This window comes from Protopterus annectens, chromosome 16.part0 (genome assembly GCF_019279795.1).
Source record: "Protopterus annectens isolate FY-2018-M chromosome 16.part0, PAN1.0, whole genome shotgun sequence".
Classification (NCBI taxonomy): Eukaryota; Metazoa; Chordata; order Ceratodontiformes; family Protopteridae; genus Protopterus; species Protopterus annectens.
Genome location: NC_056750.1, coordinates 577,888,103 through 577,905,602, shown reverse-complemented (window position 1 = coordinate 577,905,602; position 17,500 = coordinate 577,888,103). Strand labels below are relative to the sequence as shown.

Sequence of the window (17,500 nt, the reverse complement as noted above, 5' to 3'; positions counted from 1 at the left end):
TTAGTAGTATTTCCGGCCGGATTAGGTACAGAAAAAAAGAGAAAAAAAGCTTAAAAAGATCATAGTTGATATTATTCCATTTGATATTTTCAGTTAGTGTATGGATTTCAAAATATTTTAAAATTAATGTGAGGAAGTATAACATTTGCTCACTTAATAAACTGTTTCTGCACCAGTGTGGTTTTGTTTTATTTCACTCATTTGCACAATGTGCTTATTTTGCCATCTTCCTAACACACTTTCATGCATCTTTCCTTAAAATATGAAGTTATAACCTGCCCCAGATTTATAACCCTAGAGATGACGGAACATAACTATCCATTCCTTTGAGTATATTATCCCACATCAAACCATGAAAAACTGATGTGAATAGTTGTTTCAACCAAAGACACACACACACACACACACACACACACACACACACACACACACACACACACACACACACACTTTATTTCTACTTCATTTTGCTCTCATCACTGATATCCATCCACCAACCTCAGGCAATGCAGCTGTTCTCTGAGTAACGCTATATAAACTAAAGAAGTTACTCAGCACAATTACAGAAACACCCTAACAGTTTTACTAAATATCCCATATTTGATGTCTTTGAACAAGCATCTAGTAATATAGTACGCATGTTACTTTGAACAAAGTTGCTCCCAAACAGTTCACTTGTATCTTTCTTTTTCAATTTGTGCACTTAATATGTTGACCCCTCATTGCTGGTTAGTTGGTCATTATGCTACAGTCCTAATTTTTTATTTGTACAAAATGACACATTTTTTTCTTCCTTGGCAACACAGAGACTTAAAAACGGCAGTATCATAAAGTCATTTTTTGGAAACACTGAGTAGTTATTCATTGACCACTGACTTTTGTTAAATTATAACTAAAAACTCCTCAACAAAAACGTTCAATTTCTTGTTTAATATGACATGCTTTCACAAGGGCTATAAACTATCTGTTACAGATCCCCTCAAAGAGCAAGATGTGTACAGACAGATAAGAAAACAGAAGTAAAACAAAATTCCTTTCCAAATGGAAATTTAGAGGTCAGACTAGAGGGAAGAAAAGCAGTTTTAGATGAGAAAAAGTTCAGATTTGCATTTTTTGTTATCCTGCAAATATAGTACAGGAAGATCTGCTTGCTAAGGAGTTAACTTGCTTTCTCTGCATTAAGAAAAAAGAAGAAAACAGACCGACATTAGATGCGGAGTTAGTGCTTTAATTTGCTGAAAGTAGCGCAAGTTGTTCAAGTCCTACTTCCCCACAGTAAAGCAGGGCAAAAAGACAAGTGTACAACTGCCAAGAAGAAACATGTTTCCTGAAACAGCATGTTTTTCTCTACCTTCTCCTTCTGCGTGAAGAAAACAGTAGAACACTATCTATCCTGTATATATGCCATGTACATGGAGTTTGACTACAGAAAAGGTACAGGACAATTCATTTATTTGCATTAGTTTACCAAAGTCTAACTTAGCAAAAAAAGGAAACAGTTTCTTACTGGCAGTGTAGGGAAAAAGAGAAACGCACCAATAATTAAAAAAAAAAAAAAAATATATATATATATATATATATATATATATATATGTATATATATGGGTCTACTGCTTTTCATTGAATACCACATATTCCAAAAAGAGCAGTAGACCGCTCAGTTAAGTGAAAGTGCACTTATTCAAAAGTGCATTTTCGCGAACTCTGCTTCTACGAGCGTATCGCACCGCACTGGAGGACAATAGGAAAATGTGCTATGCCCTCCACTGTGGTGCGGTAGTCACGGACCTTAGGGTTAGGGCACGCATCATAGTAAGGGGTTAGCCCTACTAGCTATTCCCTTATCATGACCTGTACCCTAACCCTAAGGTCTGTGACTACCGCACCACAGTGGAGGACAGGCTATCCTACAATGTGGTGAGGTAGTCACGGACCTTAGGGTTATGACGCAGGTCATGGTAAGGGGATAGCCCTATTAGCTATCCCCTTACCATAACCCACACCCTAACCCTAAGGTCCGTGACTACTGCACTAAACAGCAGTATGTAGCCTGTTCGCTGAAGCGGGTTTCGCGAAAGTGCACTTTCGATTAAGTGCATTTTCGCGTAACCCAGGGTCGACTGTGTGAGTTCGAAGAAGTGTATTTTTGAACTTATACAGCAGACCCATAGATATATGTATTATATATAGATTTACTATCACATAGTCGATTGCACTTCGTGTGATTGACATATGTGCAAAACCACATTTGCATATCCGTAAATGCAAGCACCACAATGTCGAACCTTGTAATAGCGAACGTTCGCTATTACAAGGTTCGACATTGTGGTGCAGATCACACTAAAGTAGGGATGGGGAAATGGCAGATCACACTAAAGTGGGGATGGGGAAATGTACCCTTTTCTTCACTGTAGTGCGATCTCGGAGTTTGTATATATAAGTAGGGGGGGGGGTGCAGCGGGACACAGCCCCCCTGCAAAAAGTGTGTTTTAATGCCGAGTGGATGTGAGCATTTCAGGCAAGTTGACATGTTCGACATTTGACTTTACTGAAATGCTTAGTTCGGAATTTACTGCATTTGGTGTTCTGGTTTTCGAACATTCGAACACTGTGAATCCGAACATATGATAGTAAACCTATATACATACACACAAACACACACACACACACACACACACACACACACACACACACACACACACACGCACAGATATGGGTCCCCTTCAGAATTTCGAATCTTAAACCTTTGAAACCCATATGATCGAAGACCATATGTTTGAAGTTTTAAAACTTTGAAATTCTGAATGGGGATCGGCATACAGTGCAGACCGGGAGATTTCCCTTGTCCTCGCTGTAGTGTGATCTTGGAGTTGGTATATTTAAGGTGTTGGGGGGTACAGAGGGGCTTGTCCCCCTGCTATACACAGTTTATTTTTTGTTGTTTGTGTTTTGCAGGCCTACTGCAAATTTTCAAACATTCAAAGGTTCGATTATATGGTCTCTGCCATATGGAATTCGAACATTTGAACATTCGATCATGTGAAGTAGACCCATATATATATATATATATATATATATATATATATATATATATACATATATATATATATATATATATATATATACATACACACACACACACACACACATATATATATATATATATATATATATATATATATATATATATGGGTTCACTAGACAATCTCGAAATACTGAAATGTCAAATTTCAGTATTTCGAGACTGAATAGTCGAAAGTGCAGTTATGCGAAGCTGCGCTATCTCGAATGTGGAAATGTCAAATCCGGTGTTGCTTTCGTGACATGCGGTGCGGTTTGTGGATTTAGCTGGGGATTTAGGTATGTGGTGTTTACGTAAGGGTATTGGGTAGGGATTTTAGTGTGTGTGAGTGTGTGTAGTGGTGGTTTTTGTGTGTTTGTTTGTTTAGTGTGACCTCGGAGTTGGTGTATATAAGTAGGGGGGTATGGGGGGCTGCAGGGCCCTTGTCCTCTTGCTTATAGGTAGGGTAGGTGTGTTTGTATGCTAGGTTGTGTTTGTGTGTGTTGTTTTGTTTGTTGCAGTGTAGTTAGGTAGGTGTGCGTGTGTTCGTGGTTGTGCGTTTTTGGGTATGTGGAATTTCGACTATTCAGTCGACATTTAAATATTTTGAGATTGTCTAGTGAATCTATATATATATATATATATATATATATATATATATATATATATATATATAAATAATGCATGGCTAAAAATAGAGAATTGCAAAATACAGTAATAAAATAATGAAAAAAGTGCATCAAATTACTGTACAGTTTCTAAAATATGAATACTGTATTTAACAGCACTATACAGTTTAAAAAATAGACTTGATAGAACTAAGGAAAAAGTTGTCAGCTAAGCTTATTTTAAAGATTTAACATTCAAAAATTAAACCTAAAAATATCTCCCTACAATTGCATATCAAAATATGTAGTATAAAAATAACATGCAAGGAAATGAAATCAAGACAAATGGATAACTTGTCAAACATATTCTTTTAGCTAGGGAGTGTTGATATATCTATATATATATATATATATATATATATATATATATATATATATATATTAGGGAGTGCTGAGCTCTATCTATATATTTATATAGGGAGTGCTGAGCTCTATTTATATATTTATATAAGGTGTTATGATTTCTGTCTATCAATACATTTATATAGGGAGTGCTGATCTCGATCTATATGTATACACATTTATTTATTTGACATTTGTTAACCAGGATAGTCCATCTGAGCAAAAGCCCTTTTTCAGTGGAGGCCCGGGGAGAAAAGCTCCACAGTACAAGTATATATAGATATATTCACATAAGTAAGGACCAGCAAGGAAGTTGAATGAGGTAGACAGAAAAGAAAGGAGATTTGAGGCTGTGGTGCAGACAGCATGAGGAAAAAAAAACAGAAGGTGGCACTGACCAGAGTACAACAATAATCCAGAAATTAAATAAAACAGAAAAAAAAAACAGAAGGTGGCACTGACCAGAGTACAACAACAATACAGAGGTGTTTTAACAGAACAGGGATAAAATATGTAGAGCTGGTCTACAGCTTGGCACCAGAAGAATGGGATAACTGTTTTCTCTAAACCAAAACTACTACTAAACAATTAAATGTTTCCTGTATTGATCTGATGTCTTACAGGTTGTATACTGTGACATTTCAGTTATGCTGTAAACAAGTGGCTTTTGTTTCCACGGCAATTGTTATGGTAGCTTTTTCAGTCCAACAGCTCATTAGTCAGCGAGAAGCAGTGGGGGACTGAGCAAAAAAGTAGGGTGACAACTCAAGCCACAGGGTGAAGCCAAAAGTCTGTCTCAAAAAGAAGTCTTACCACCTCTAAAAATAACTTAGATATAAATGAACTGCATGAAGAAGTAAAGTGGGCAGAGAAACCAAGAGCCAGAGCTCTCCTAGCTGAAGATACAAAGCTGATAAAAGTGTTCTAAGAAGACAAACACCCACATGGAAGGGAAGCCCCTTATCCATAGAATCACAATTCTATAAAGGTAATCTAAAAAATGTTTCCATACCTCCAAGAAAACAACTATGTGATCAGAGAAAATCAAAAGTAGGTGTGCCTGTGAAGACAGCTCTGCAAAAAGGCATGGGTAGACAATTCAGGTAGTGAGATCTTACTCAGGGTAACTCACCGTTGGACAGTGAAGTGAAGATCATGATGGAGAAGCACTGAGGCACAGTACAGCTCAGAGGTCTGACAAGAGGACTCAAACACACAAGAAGTTTACTGATTGTTGTAAATGCAAATAATGGATAACAGAGATTGAGCCATTTCAGATATGTCTTGTAGAACACATACTCAAAGTTCAAATATTGGGAAGTTCTTACAACCAGCTTTGAATTTTGAAAATGAATTTTAAGAAAAGCAACAAATAAATAAATGAAATTAAAATAAGTGAAATAAAAAAGTAATACCAACAGAGATAGAAGAATATTAGCTAAATGAAAATAAAGATTATTGGAAGGTACTCCCTACTAAATCAAATGTACCTCAACCATGAGAAGAAAAATATTCCAGAAATTTTAACTTATTACTTCACAAAAAAAGTGGAAGTCACATTTCAGAAGGTGAATAATTTGACCTGTATATATGTGGGAACAACTTCAGCTTCAAATAACCCAAAGGGATCAAGAATTAAAACAGTTAATGCAGAAATACAACGGCTTGCAGATGCAGTCGAATAAATTACAGCAGGACTTTAAGAACACAACAGAAAAACAGGAAGAGAAGAGACAAGACAAGAAGAGAAATATACTTTTTTTTGGGATTCACAGTCAAAGGGTTGAGAAGCAAGATTTAGAATCAACATTTCATAGAATATATACAAAGATAATACATTTCTTTGATAACCATGATGCATCTCTAGACAGATTGCGTATGATAGTGATGACAGCTCCACTGAATGGCATGTCTGGAACAGTGAGAGTCTCCATAAAATATGGCACCAAGGACTGTTAATGCAAAATTCAACTTATATAAAGACAAAGGTAAATTGTCTCAGGCATGAAGCATGTGAAATATTACAGAGTGCAGGAAGCCATGGTTTTAGTTGTCAAATGTTTCCCCAAACAGGTTGTTAAGGCTAAAACAAAATCTGCTACAATAAGATACCACTGTTGCAGAAGAAAGTCAAATCCCATTTCATGTTCTTCTCATGTTAAGAACAATGTGAAATGCTATAGTGGTAAATTTTCAATTGACAGCTAAAGTAGACAAATAAGGAAAACTATCACAGCAATTAGATTAGTAGAAGCAAGTAAGAAATACATGGAAGGGTGCAAACAGAGGTATCATTCCTGGGTTTCCAACAAGAGAAAACAGATAGTGTAGGACTTTGAAATGAGAATGTTAAAGTGTTATGAGATACAAACCACCAGAGATACCACCCATCTATATTAATGACATGAAATACAGTTATATCAGAAAGCAAAAATAATGTATGTACAACAAAGTCAAGTCAATGAACAAAATGTTAAAAAGTGGCAAAAAAGACAAGGATAAATTATATATTCATAAACTCTCAAAGACTTCTGTGGGAGTGGGAATACTGACTAGTGGGACAAGTTGTGACAGAACCACTGATTTCTACAGACAGCTAATAAACCTCTGATTACAGGTTCAATTAACCTAACATTTAAAGACATTTTTTTTGGTTGACATAACAGAAGAGGTTCAGAGTCTAAAGGCTGCATTATTAATAATTATAGGTGTATAGTAGACCTCCTGAGTTAGATAGGTAACTCCCTCATAAGATGTGATGAGTTATTTAGAAAGAAGTGAACTTTTACTGAAAAAAAACTGGATACCGACCAAAGCCCTAACTGATTTCTGAAGATTATAAAGTGCAAAATAAATCCACTCATATGGAAGTCAGTGTAAGGGTTATTTACAAGAAGTGATTGGTGCCAAGCTTCTTCAAAAGTTGTTTCTTCCCAATAATAAAAATGAACTGCTTACTGTCACAGTGCAGTCCACATGGTATCAAACTTTAAATAATAAAGTCCACCATTTAGTATGTACATAAGGATGCTTTATCATATTTTGTTCGATGCAGTAATCATAAAACAGTGGATGAGATTAAAGAAGAGTTAAAATTCATTTAGGGGGACTAATCTACAACCAGTTTCTTATACATTTTAGGGAGATACATTAGCATGTGTTATTGTATGAGGAGATCCAAAGTGGTGCAAAATTTCTATTAAGGATATGTACCCACCCTCCACTGGCCAAGATAGACAAACTGAGCTGATCTTTATTCTATTAAAGGTGTCACAAAAGGCATTTATTAAGCAATGGAAAGATGTACCAATTCAAAAACAACATTTCTAGGATTAGTTAATCTAAGAACAGAACTGCAACATAAAACAAGAAATATCATTCCAGCTGAAAAGAGTGATAGGACATTAACTAGTGAGATAAAAAAGGAAGACCAAGTACTGTTTTAATGACTTAACTGATGAAATATGACCCGTACACCCTGGGGACCACCTAGAAGAATCTATAAAGGGTAAGTTTTACAATATGAGTATTCAGGAGAGAGACAGAGAAAATAAAAACTGTTGTCCTGGAAAAATAAGGCCCAAAAGACAAAAGCAGGCATGGACTTCTCTTCCCTTTATTAGAGGCTGAAATACACAAAGATATTTTCAAAAGAAAAAAGGCATGCGCCTGATGACATGATAACTCTATTAAACCTTTTTAATGGCTTTTCCCCTCAGAACTACTGAACTTAGCTAACTTAACAATAACAGCAGGCTTCAGAATCCCAAACTCTGTGATGCAAACATGATTAGAAATGTTAAGGTAAGAGGTTACAAACGGAATGGAGACAGCACATTCAGACCAATTCCCATTTTGAATTTATATTACAAATACAACTGCAACATTGATAAATTCAAGAGCTGTACAATTTAAAAATAAAAATGCACACTTATTAAAAAATAATAGCATGAGGGTTGTCAGTATTCTTTTCCAATCTATTAATGCTGCTCAAGAAATGCCTAGGGATAAAGAAGCAGCCCCCCCCCCCGGTTAGCAATGACACAACCAAAGTGGTTATCTACTTAACTGGTACTGGATTCTTTTAGTTATGAAGTATTATAGAATACTTCATAATACTTCATAACTAAAAGAAGTATTATAGAATCTTTGAAAAGTACACTGTAGAGGCAAATCTTTATATAAACAGATGACGTTATCAGTGATAACTGAAAGACCATCATCTTCCCCTCCTTAAGAACATATCTAGGGTTCAGAAAGAATTCCATCATCTGCAACTCTCTTTTATAATTTCCATAAACCTTTTCTTAAATAACATAATTACATCAGACTACTTGTATAAAAAGGTATTAATGTTTTCTTCTTCTAGGACATATGCATGACTTAGGGATCTGTTGATGCAGTTGCTTTTGTTAAACATACTGCTTATATGAAATGTAACTCATCAGATATATTTGTCACTTTGCATTTTGGTGAACATGCATAGTTGGACTTAGTGTGAGATCATCAGAAGGTGAAAACTGTAATGAGTTTACCCCCACATCCGAGGGGTGGCTTATCCCATGCAAAACATGTACTTTAATGTGATTTTCATTGTGTGCTGTAGATTACATTTCTTCAGCTGAATGCTTGTTGGCAAGGAGAATGTTTGGGTATTAGTAGTACAGTCATATATTATATCCAATCTCAAATACTGACAGGAAGGATAAACTGTATCACAAAATCCTTGGTAAAACAGCTTGCTGCTACTATGGAAACTAGAGGGGAATGCCAGAATGAAAAGGAGACTGGATTAACACTTTCATCCCATATTTATTAAAATGGAACCAATAACAAGGATTGTAAGCCAGATGACCATGAAATCTCCTCCCCTACCTTGAAAATGTACTCCTAATAGGTTCCACATGATGGAGTATTTGGCACATATTGGCTGCTGCAATTTTTTTTAAGTGAAAGACGCCAATATTATTCATTACTAGTGAACCTACACTCACGTTAAGGATAGAATTCAAGACTATAGGACATTAACAATGAAAATGAAGAATGTAATACAAGTAATTTTTGCACTATATACGTGCTTCTTTAAATGTTAATTAATTCATTGGTGGGTTAGGAGACGGTATATATAAAATGCAATATGAAAGTGGGTAGATTTGTAGCCTCTATTTTTTTAAGGTGATTATGAGGCTGTAAATCATCTATTCTTAGAGAAATAGCAATGAGTTAACAGCAGTTACGGTTAAGTACACCCATTAGACCACTGGTGGTATCACAAAGCAGCCTGTGTATGCAGGATGGACCATCAGAGATGATGAAAGCTAAGCAATGCATTTTTTTTCTTGCATTTATTCATGGTTCTTTCATTTCCCCCTTATCCATTATTAGTATTCAGGTGTATCTAAAACCATGTGGTCCTCTGTTTTCCCTGTTTATTTACCTGCGTTTCCTTTTTCTTCTCCTTTTCTTTCTGTCATTGACCACCTTTGTATATTCATCTCTTTCTTTGCTGTATGTTTGTCTTTTTGGCTTTTCCCGGTTAGGGGTCACCACAGCGGAACTCCGGTCTGCTAATGATTGGCAGTGGATTTTTATGGTGCCGAGTTGCCAGCCCGACACCCAACCTTCAGCAAAGGCACGCCCATTCACACATGTCTTTTGAACACCACTCGACCGCAGGGAGAACATGAAGACTCCACACAGAAGGCGCTCCAGCCGAGAATCGAACGGGAGAACCTCTTGCTGTGAGGCAACAATGCTACTGCTCTGCTTTGCTGCATAACAATGGAAAATGTAATTTAAAATAAAGTAAGGCAGCAGTTCAGTTTGATAAAAGAGTTTAAAAAGACAACAGGGACTGTGATTTCTAAGACAAATGTAAAGGAATAGATAAGCTGATGACAGCTTTACAGAAATATGGAATCCATAAAACATTACACAACACTCATGACCTGGTGGTCATAATGTTAGAACAGGAACATATGGATTTAGAATTATGTGAAGCTCTGGTTAAAGAGACAATTGTGGAAATGATTACTGTAGACCTGCAGAAGGGGAAGTTACAGAAAGAACACTACTAGCTGCCACTTCAGTAGATGAATGAGATAAATAGTCAAATATGTCCTGCATTGAGATAAAAAAAAAACAATTCTCCCTTCCAAAACATGCTTAATTTTGAGCAAGAGGCTTGAAAACTGCAATCGAATTGTAATAATAATGAGTTAGAGGTGCATGTATTCTCGTTGCTCCTCACGGTCTGCTGACATACTTAACCGCTAGCATAGCTGATGCTCACTGGGAAGGGACACGACCCTACTTAACAACCATAACAACATCATTAATTCAGGCTCATGCCAAGCATGGGTACTTGATACCAAAATGTTGGATACATTTAAAATTTACAAATGCAATAATGTAACAGAGAGCATTTTGTTTCTGTTTGGCGTGGAGTTAGAGATTGAAAAAGAACCTCATAATATCATCCACAAAGATCACAAACTGAGGATAGAACACTATTTCTTCAAGAAGTTCAAGGCTTGAATCCATCAGTAAAGTAGAAAGTGGTACACAGAGCCACATACTTGTTATAAGCAGCCAACCTGATTAAAAATAAAAAAAAAGTTACATTTTGCTTTCAGCAGCACCGGTTCTAGTCGAGAGAGACCATGATATGCATAGAAGGAGAGCAGGAATAAAGTGATCATAGGTTAAAGAAAGCTGCAGGGGCTGAAGGATTTCAAACATCACACGAGTTTCTGTTATAAACAAGAAGGGACTACTGCCCACCTCTCTCCCAAGGTCTCTTATCACACCTTCAGTATTAAGTAGACTATCACCCATATGGTAGCTCATGGGTGCAGAGTTTTTACCAAAAGGGATGACAATGCACTTTTTGGCACTGAGCTTGAGGCCATGGCTTTGACACCAGGCATCTGTCTCAGTGAGGCCATTTTGTAGGATGTCTACATTGTTAGGTGTTTCGATTATGGCTCCTAGTTTGCAGTCATCTGCAAACTTCATTAGCCAAAGACCTTCTGTGTCAGCCTGTACTTCAGAAAAGTAGATACCAAACAGGAGGGGAACCAGGACTGAACTCTGTGGTACTCCACTTGTCACTGGTCTGAAGTCGGATTTGGAGTCTGCTACTTTCACAGTGTGGGTTCTGTCAGTGAGCCAGTTGGAAACCCATCTTGTGACACAGGGATGTATACCTAGTTTAGTGAATTTATCTATAATTCTAGAGTGGGGGATGGTGTCGAAAGCCTTGGCGAGTTCTAGAAAAGCTGTGTGAACCACCTTACCCTCGTCTATGGCTTTGGTGACTGCTTCAAAGAAATCTATCAGGTTTAGGAGACACGATCTGCCCTCTGAACTGGGTGGGGTCCAGAGTTTGGAGATTACCAATGTCTTTGTTTATAAGTTCCATGATGATACGTTCCATGGCCTTGCATACCAGGTTCATTAGGCTAATGGAGGCGGTAGTTCCCGGAGTCCGTGGTGGCTCCCCCTTTGTGGAGTGGGATAACCATCACTGTGCACCATTCAGTGGGCACAAAGCCTGAGGTGAGGCTATGACTGAACATGGTGCTTAGGTGGGGTGCCAGTTCATTCTGTAGTTCATGTAGAAAGCAGCCTGGGATGTTGTCAGGTCCCATGGATGCTGTGTTCTTGGCTTTGGAGAGTGTGGTTTTTACCTGTGCAGCCATGATTACAGGAACTTTGCATTCTTCCGGTATAGAGATGGGCCCTTTAGGGGGTGAGAGTGGGGTAAAGTTAGTACTGAACCTATCTGCCAGGATGTTGGCAATATCAGTTGGTTCTGTATATTTAGTGCCATTGTGCTGCAACTCAGAGCAGATCTGAGTTAAATATCTTCATGTATCTATGAAGTAATTTAAGCTATGGATATATTTGTGGGTCTATATTATATCAACAAAAAGTAAATACATTGAATACCTCTTCATTGACTCATTTTCAGTGAAAGTAAAACTCCACAAAGGATCGTTACATCAAAAATTTTCCCACGGTAAGTAAGCAGTGGGCCAACATTAACGATCGCATAAAAACCAAAATTTAAAACCCACCCTGGTGAGGGGGCTGCACCCTCTATGCTCCTCACATCCCCCCTAACTAAATATACCAACTGCAAGATCACACTACAGTGGGGAAAAGGACAAATTCCTGAAGATGGCCCACTGGTTACTTACCATGGGAAAAATTTCAATGTAATGATAATTCATGGAGTTTCCCTTTTACTGAAAATGGGTCAGTGAAGATGTATTCAATGTATTTGCATTCTGCTGATATAATATAGACCCATATTTATAAGTGGTAGACAGTTGTGCTATGATAGTAAGGACAAGCACTTGGATTGCCAGAGAAGTGGAGGTTGTAGCACTGCTAAAGCTTATCATACACCACACTGTTCCTCAGCATTTCACAGTAGTGACTAAGAATTATACAGGAATGCTGCAAACATAAACAAAAACAAATTAAACTAATCACTAAGTATAAACATAAACAAAAGCAAATTAAACAGTCAACAAGTAGAACCTCAGAACATTCGGGCTATGCGGCACAAGTGTTAATTCACTCCTCAGATACTAGACAGAAAACAAGGTCCCCAAAAAGATTATCCCTCAGAATGCATTCCTTAATATAAAAATCAATATCTTTATAAACTGAACTTTACATGATATGCTTCATTCACCAAACTAAATTTAAAAGTACCTTACCATCTGTGAATGTGTCTTTTGTTTTATTACTGAATGCTGTGTTGCTGCAAATGAAAATGATTCATTACAGTCTGCAACAGTGTATCCTACAAGAAACTTCTGCACACCAGGGTGGCCATATCTTATGATGTGAGATGAAACATAAGTGGATGAAGGAATGAGGAAGATGGGCTCATTTAAGTAACATGTAGGTAAACAAGAGAAGATGAGTTTATACTTAAACTGCCATTCTCAACATCTACATCGTGTTCTAATCAATAGTTTGTCTCAATGCAGTTTAAAAAAAGTAAAGTAGAAGCCATGTCCTACTTTATTTATTTTTTTCAATAACAAGGTCCCACGAGTATCAAACAACTACATCACTATCAAAGTGTGGCATTTTTTTCTTGTTTGTACTCTGAATAGAGTGACTGACAAACCACACTGATCTGCAAACAGAGAGCTTGCAAGGACAAATTCTTGTAAATATGACCTGCAAAAAACAAAAGCAGCACTTGCTAGCAGGATCATATTAGTTTTACATTAATGTTCTTTTAACGAAGATCGATGACTAAGCACCATGCCTGCTGCCAACTGGAACTTATAGTTATTGAAAGACAGTAAAGTAAAGAAATGTAATTCATCTAGTTATTTTCTGTTTTAAGTAACCTCAGAGACATGTAAATACTTTTTTTTATAATACTGAAAGAGCATCTTTACCACAAAAACTGGAAATACACTGTATACATTTAATACACATGGTAGAGAAAACAACATGATAATCCATTCAATTAAATAGGCACAGCTCACTTATCACTTTTTTGCTGTGACAATCCTGATGTCCCTCATTCACCCAATTATTTAATCAATGCATTTTATGGTGACAGGAAGAAGGCACCAGTGGTCCCCAGATAAAAGGGTTCTTGAACTCGACTGAAAGTTCCTATGCTTTTCTTGGCAACTGTTTGAGAAGAGAGCACATTCTTTAACTTATTCATGACACTCTGGAAAAAAAAAGAATATGCTAATGCAGTTCAACAAACCTTTGGCAGAGATTCACCTGTGAATACCAAATTATTATTATTTTTTTTTAACACCTAATCCTTGTCCATACATCATTTCAGACTGCTGTACTGTTTGCAGATCTTAATAAGAGAGCTTTGACAAAGCAAATAACAGAATACAGTTTAGTAATTTGGGACGGATATTAGCTGCTTAAGTGGATGAATCGATGAAGTACATAAATACAATTACATGTAAAACACAATGCTTACTCTGGAAATAACCGTGATTTTTACAGAAGCTACTGTTGAGATGACGGAGATTTGTACAGAAGTGTTCCACGATGCCTATTTGACCCTGTACTCTAGTGTCTATATGTACTCATTGGGTTACAACCAGAAGTGACTGTAACTGGATAGAGATGATACCAAGAAAGTGTATAAAATGACAATCTATTCTTTCAGCAAGCTTTTATGTTGATGGTGAGAAACAAGCCCAGTTTGAAAGATCTGCATCTATGTCAGTGTTTATCCACTCCACACATGTCTATTCATTTCAGAAAATTTTAAAAGAAGTATCATGATTAGTTTTAGTGAAATGATCTCTTACTTAAGCATGGGACTGCAAAAACACAACCAACCAACCACAACAAGAATATATTCGCTGCAGAATTATGTGATATTAATGCTGGCATGATCTATGATTATGACTTCCATCAGACTTTTTCACAATGACGGAATCTAGTAATAAGTACAAGGGTCATTTATTTGTTGGTGCTTCTTTATACCTACTGTTCTAATTTATTTTGGATGGTGATACACATAACTGTAATTAAACTGCAGATAGTTACATGTATACATGCAAGTATATATATATATATATATATATATATATATATATATATATATATATATATATAATCATACTTCCTGATTCCTCATAAATGTGCTTAGTTCTCACACAAGGTGCATGATCTCCATTTGTGAAGATGGATTTCAAACCCAACTGATAAACTTGAAACATATAGTACTGAGAAGTGGAAATTTGTGACAGATTAAGAATCACATGCAAAACAACATTATAATGAGTCATCCAGATAGGCATTGCAATGATATCTATCCATAATAAGCAGGATAATGTGCACATCAAATTTCAGGAATGCAGAGTTTGATTCTAGAAGAGAGTATTCAGCAGCTGACTACATATCAATGACCTAGGCAACTCCTACAAGGAATACAATCTGAAAAGCAAATAAAAAAAGGATTTAATGAGCTGCTGTGTGGTGTCCAACATAGGACTCCTTCAAATGAAGCCTTATATAGGAATGCCACAGACATAAAACATGAATAAATAAATAGTATAAAGACTTTCGGTTAGGGGTCGCCACAGCGGAACTCCGGTCCGATCATGATTGGCAGTGGATTTTATGGTGCCGAGTTGCCAGCCCGACACCCAACCTTCAACGAAGGCACGCCCATTCACACTCGCACCTACCTGCATGTCTTTAGTAAAGTACACTAAACAAATAAAGGCATGCTCAGTGTTTATCATTCCTTTCTATTTTATTTCATCTGAAATAGTTCACATATTGTTAAATATCTTTATTAAATTAACACATACATATAACATTAATAGAAAACACACCATAGCAAGATTTGTCATATTCGTGAATTATTCATCACATAAGTTTTCTTTCTTTTAAACAATAATTCATTTTAGCATTACATAAACTGCTTAATTCATGCCTTCCCTTAAATCTCACTCTCAATTACAAACATTATTCTGCACATACTGTTCCCACAAATTCCATTTAATTGCTTTTTCTCCTTTTCTAAATGTACCTCCTTTGGTTCTTTTATCGCCTTTAAAATAAACATTACTTCAATTACAGTTGGTGTGGATTTTCAACTTTTATTGCTTTTTGACATCCGCGGTGGTGCAGCGGTAGCATTGTTACCTCACAGCAAGAGGTTCTCCCATTCGATTCTCATCTGGAGTGTGGGGAGTGCCTTCTGTATGGAGTCTACATGTCCTCCCTGCTGTTGGGTGGGTGTTCAAAAGACATGCGTAAATGGACGTGCCTTCGTTGAAGGTTGAACGTCGAGCTGGCACCTCGGCGTTTGTGAAAGTCTACTGCCAATCATTAGCAGACCAGAGTTCCGCTGTGGCGACTCCTAACCGGGAAAAGCCGAAAGACAAACAACAACAACAAAATTGCTTTTAAACGTAATGACACTATACTATGTACAGGCAATTCAGATTCTGCATCCAAGCTCAAAAGAAGTATTACCTTAGCTACAACCATTTGCCTCCCCAATATTTCTGACAGACTACTCTTTCAGAAATGTTTAAAATCTACCAAATCATTGCATTCCCAAAAATCATGTTCCCAATTACCTCTTTCTTTTCCATCACACCTCCAGCAGTTGCTATCTACCTGAGGAAAAATGTCTGAAATCTGACTGGGATATAAGTATACATATGCAAACAGTTCCAAACAAAACTCCTAAATCTTCTGAACTTTACTGCATACTTATAAGCCCGACAAAAGTCCTCCCATTGTCTCTTTGTAAATTGACTTTTCAGTCTCTCCTCTCAATCTTTCCAAACCCCCTCATCTTCACCAACTAACACTGTGGAATCCTATATCACCATTACATCATATCTGTCTATTTTATTTGTTGTGTTGGTACAAGACTATAATCAATGCCTATTTCTATAGGTGTGCCCATATTCTGATGACTGTTATACACTGTATTTGTCTATCTGATTCAGGTATTGGCCAACAAGGTTCTTCAGGTCAGTTCACTAACTTGGTTAAAACGCATAAATAAAATAAACACTTGTGTCAAGACAGCATGAACTCTGGAGCTGTTTTATAACATACAAGTATAGGGCAGAAACTTCCACATAAAGGCAAGTCCTCCCTCTTCATAGGTTCATAGGTAGGTACTAGGCTATCGGCCATGGGGCCTATACAAGCCCAGCCAAAAAGGTACCCTGGCTTTTGCCACCCAAGAAAATTATTTTCCTGTGCCACTGTCGAGCAGAGCCACACAGGTGATCCCCGGGGTGAATTTCCTATTTCCCATCCAATCATCAAGATTATTCTTGAAGAGTGCCAATGAGGAGCTTTGTTTGATATAGATATGTAGTCTGTTCCAGAGTATGGGAAGTCTCTGGGACAGGAATCTATCCCTCTGGCATGTTCTGTTTATTGTGGTGACAAGGTTTAGGTCCCTAGAGCATGCAGCTCAGAGGGATTGGGATAATACAACCACTGAAGTCACTTCTCATAGCAAACTATTAGGGGAGATAGTGGATGATAATCTTACATTCAACCTACATATACAAAATTGCATAAGAAAAACTCAGCAAAAACTAGGGATGGTTTACAGGCACAAAACTTTCTCACCGATGTGACTAAAACTACACTTGTTACTACTTATCTCCTTCCCACTCTTCTTGATGGTGCTCCCATCCTTACTAACCTCCAGGCTTCACGAAAATTATAACTTGTACAGTGCTATAACAAAGTTGTTAAATTTGCAGCACATACCCCTTTCAGAACTCACAACTGTACAGCACTGAAAAGCCTAAATTGGTTAGAACTGTCACATCAACTAACATATGCACAGCTTTTTCCACCTATACAATTATCCAGCATTCATCTGCCTGTCCAGCATTAAAAAAAAAAAACATTCTACACAACTATG

At 37.0% G+C, this 17,500-nt stretch overlaps 1 protein-coding gene across 2 annotated transcripts in view; it reads right to left on the bottom strand.

Moving 5' to 3' along the window:
* Window positions 1-17,500, bottom strand: part of OLFM1 (olfactomedin 1) — a 248,001-nt gene that overhangs the window by 218,257 nt on the left and 12,244 nt on the right. The window contains exon 1 of one of the 2 annotated variants that reach the window (XM_044058307.1): window positions 2,122-2,127. The exons of the other annotated variant lie outside the window; for it this stretch is intronic. The gene's annotated coding sequence lies outside the window, so the exon portion shown is untranslated. Of the gene's footprint in view, window positions 1-2,121; window positions 2,128-17,500 lie in introns of those variants that run through there. 2 annotated transcript variants of the gene reach the window in all.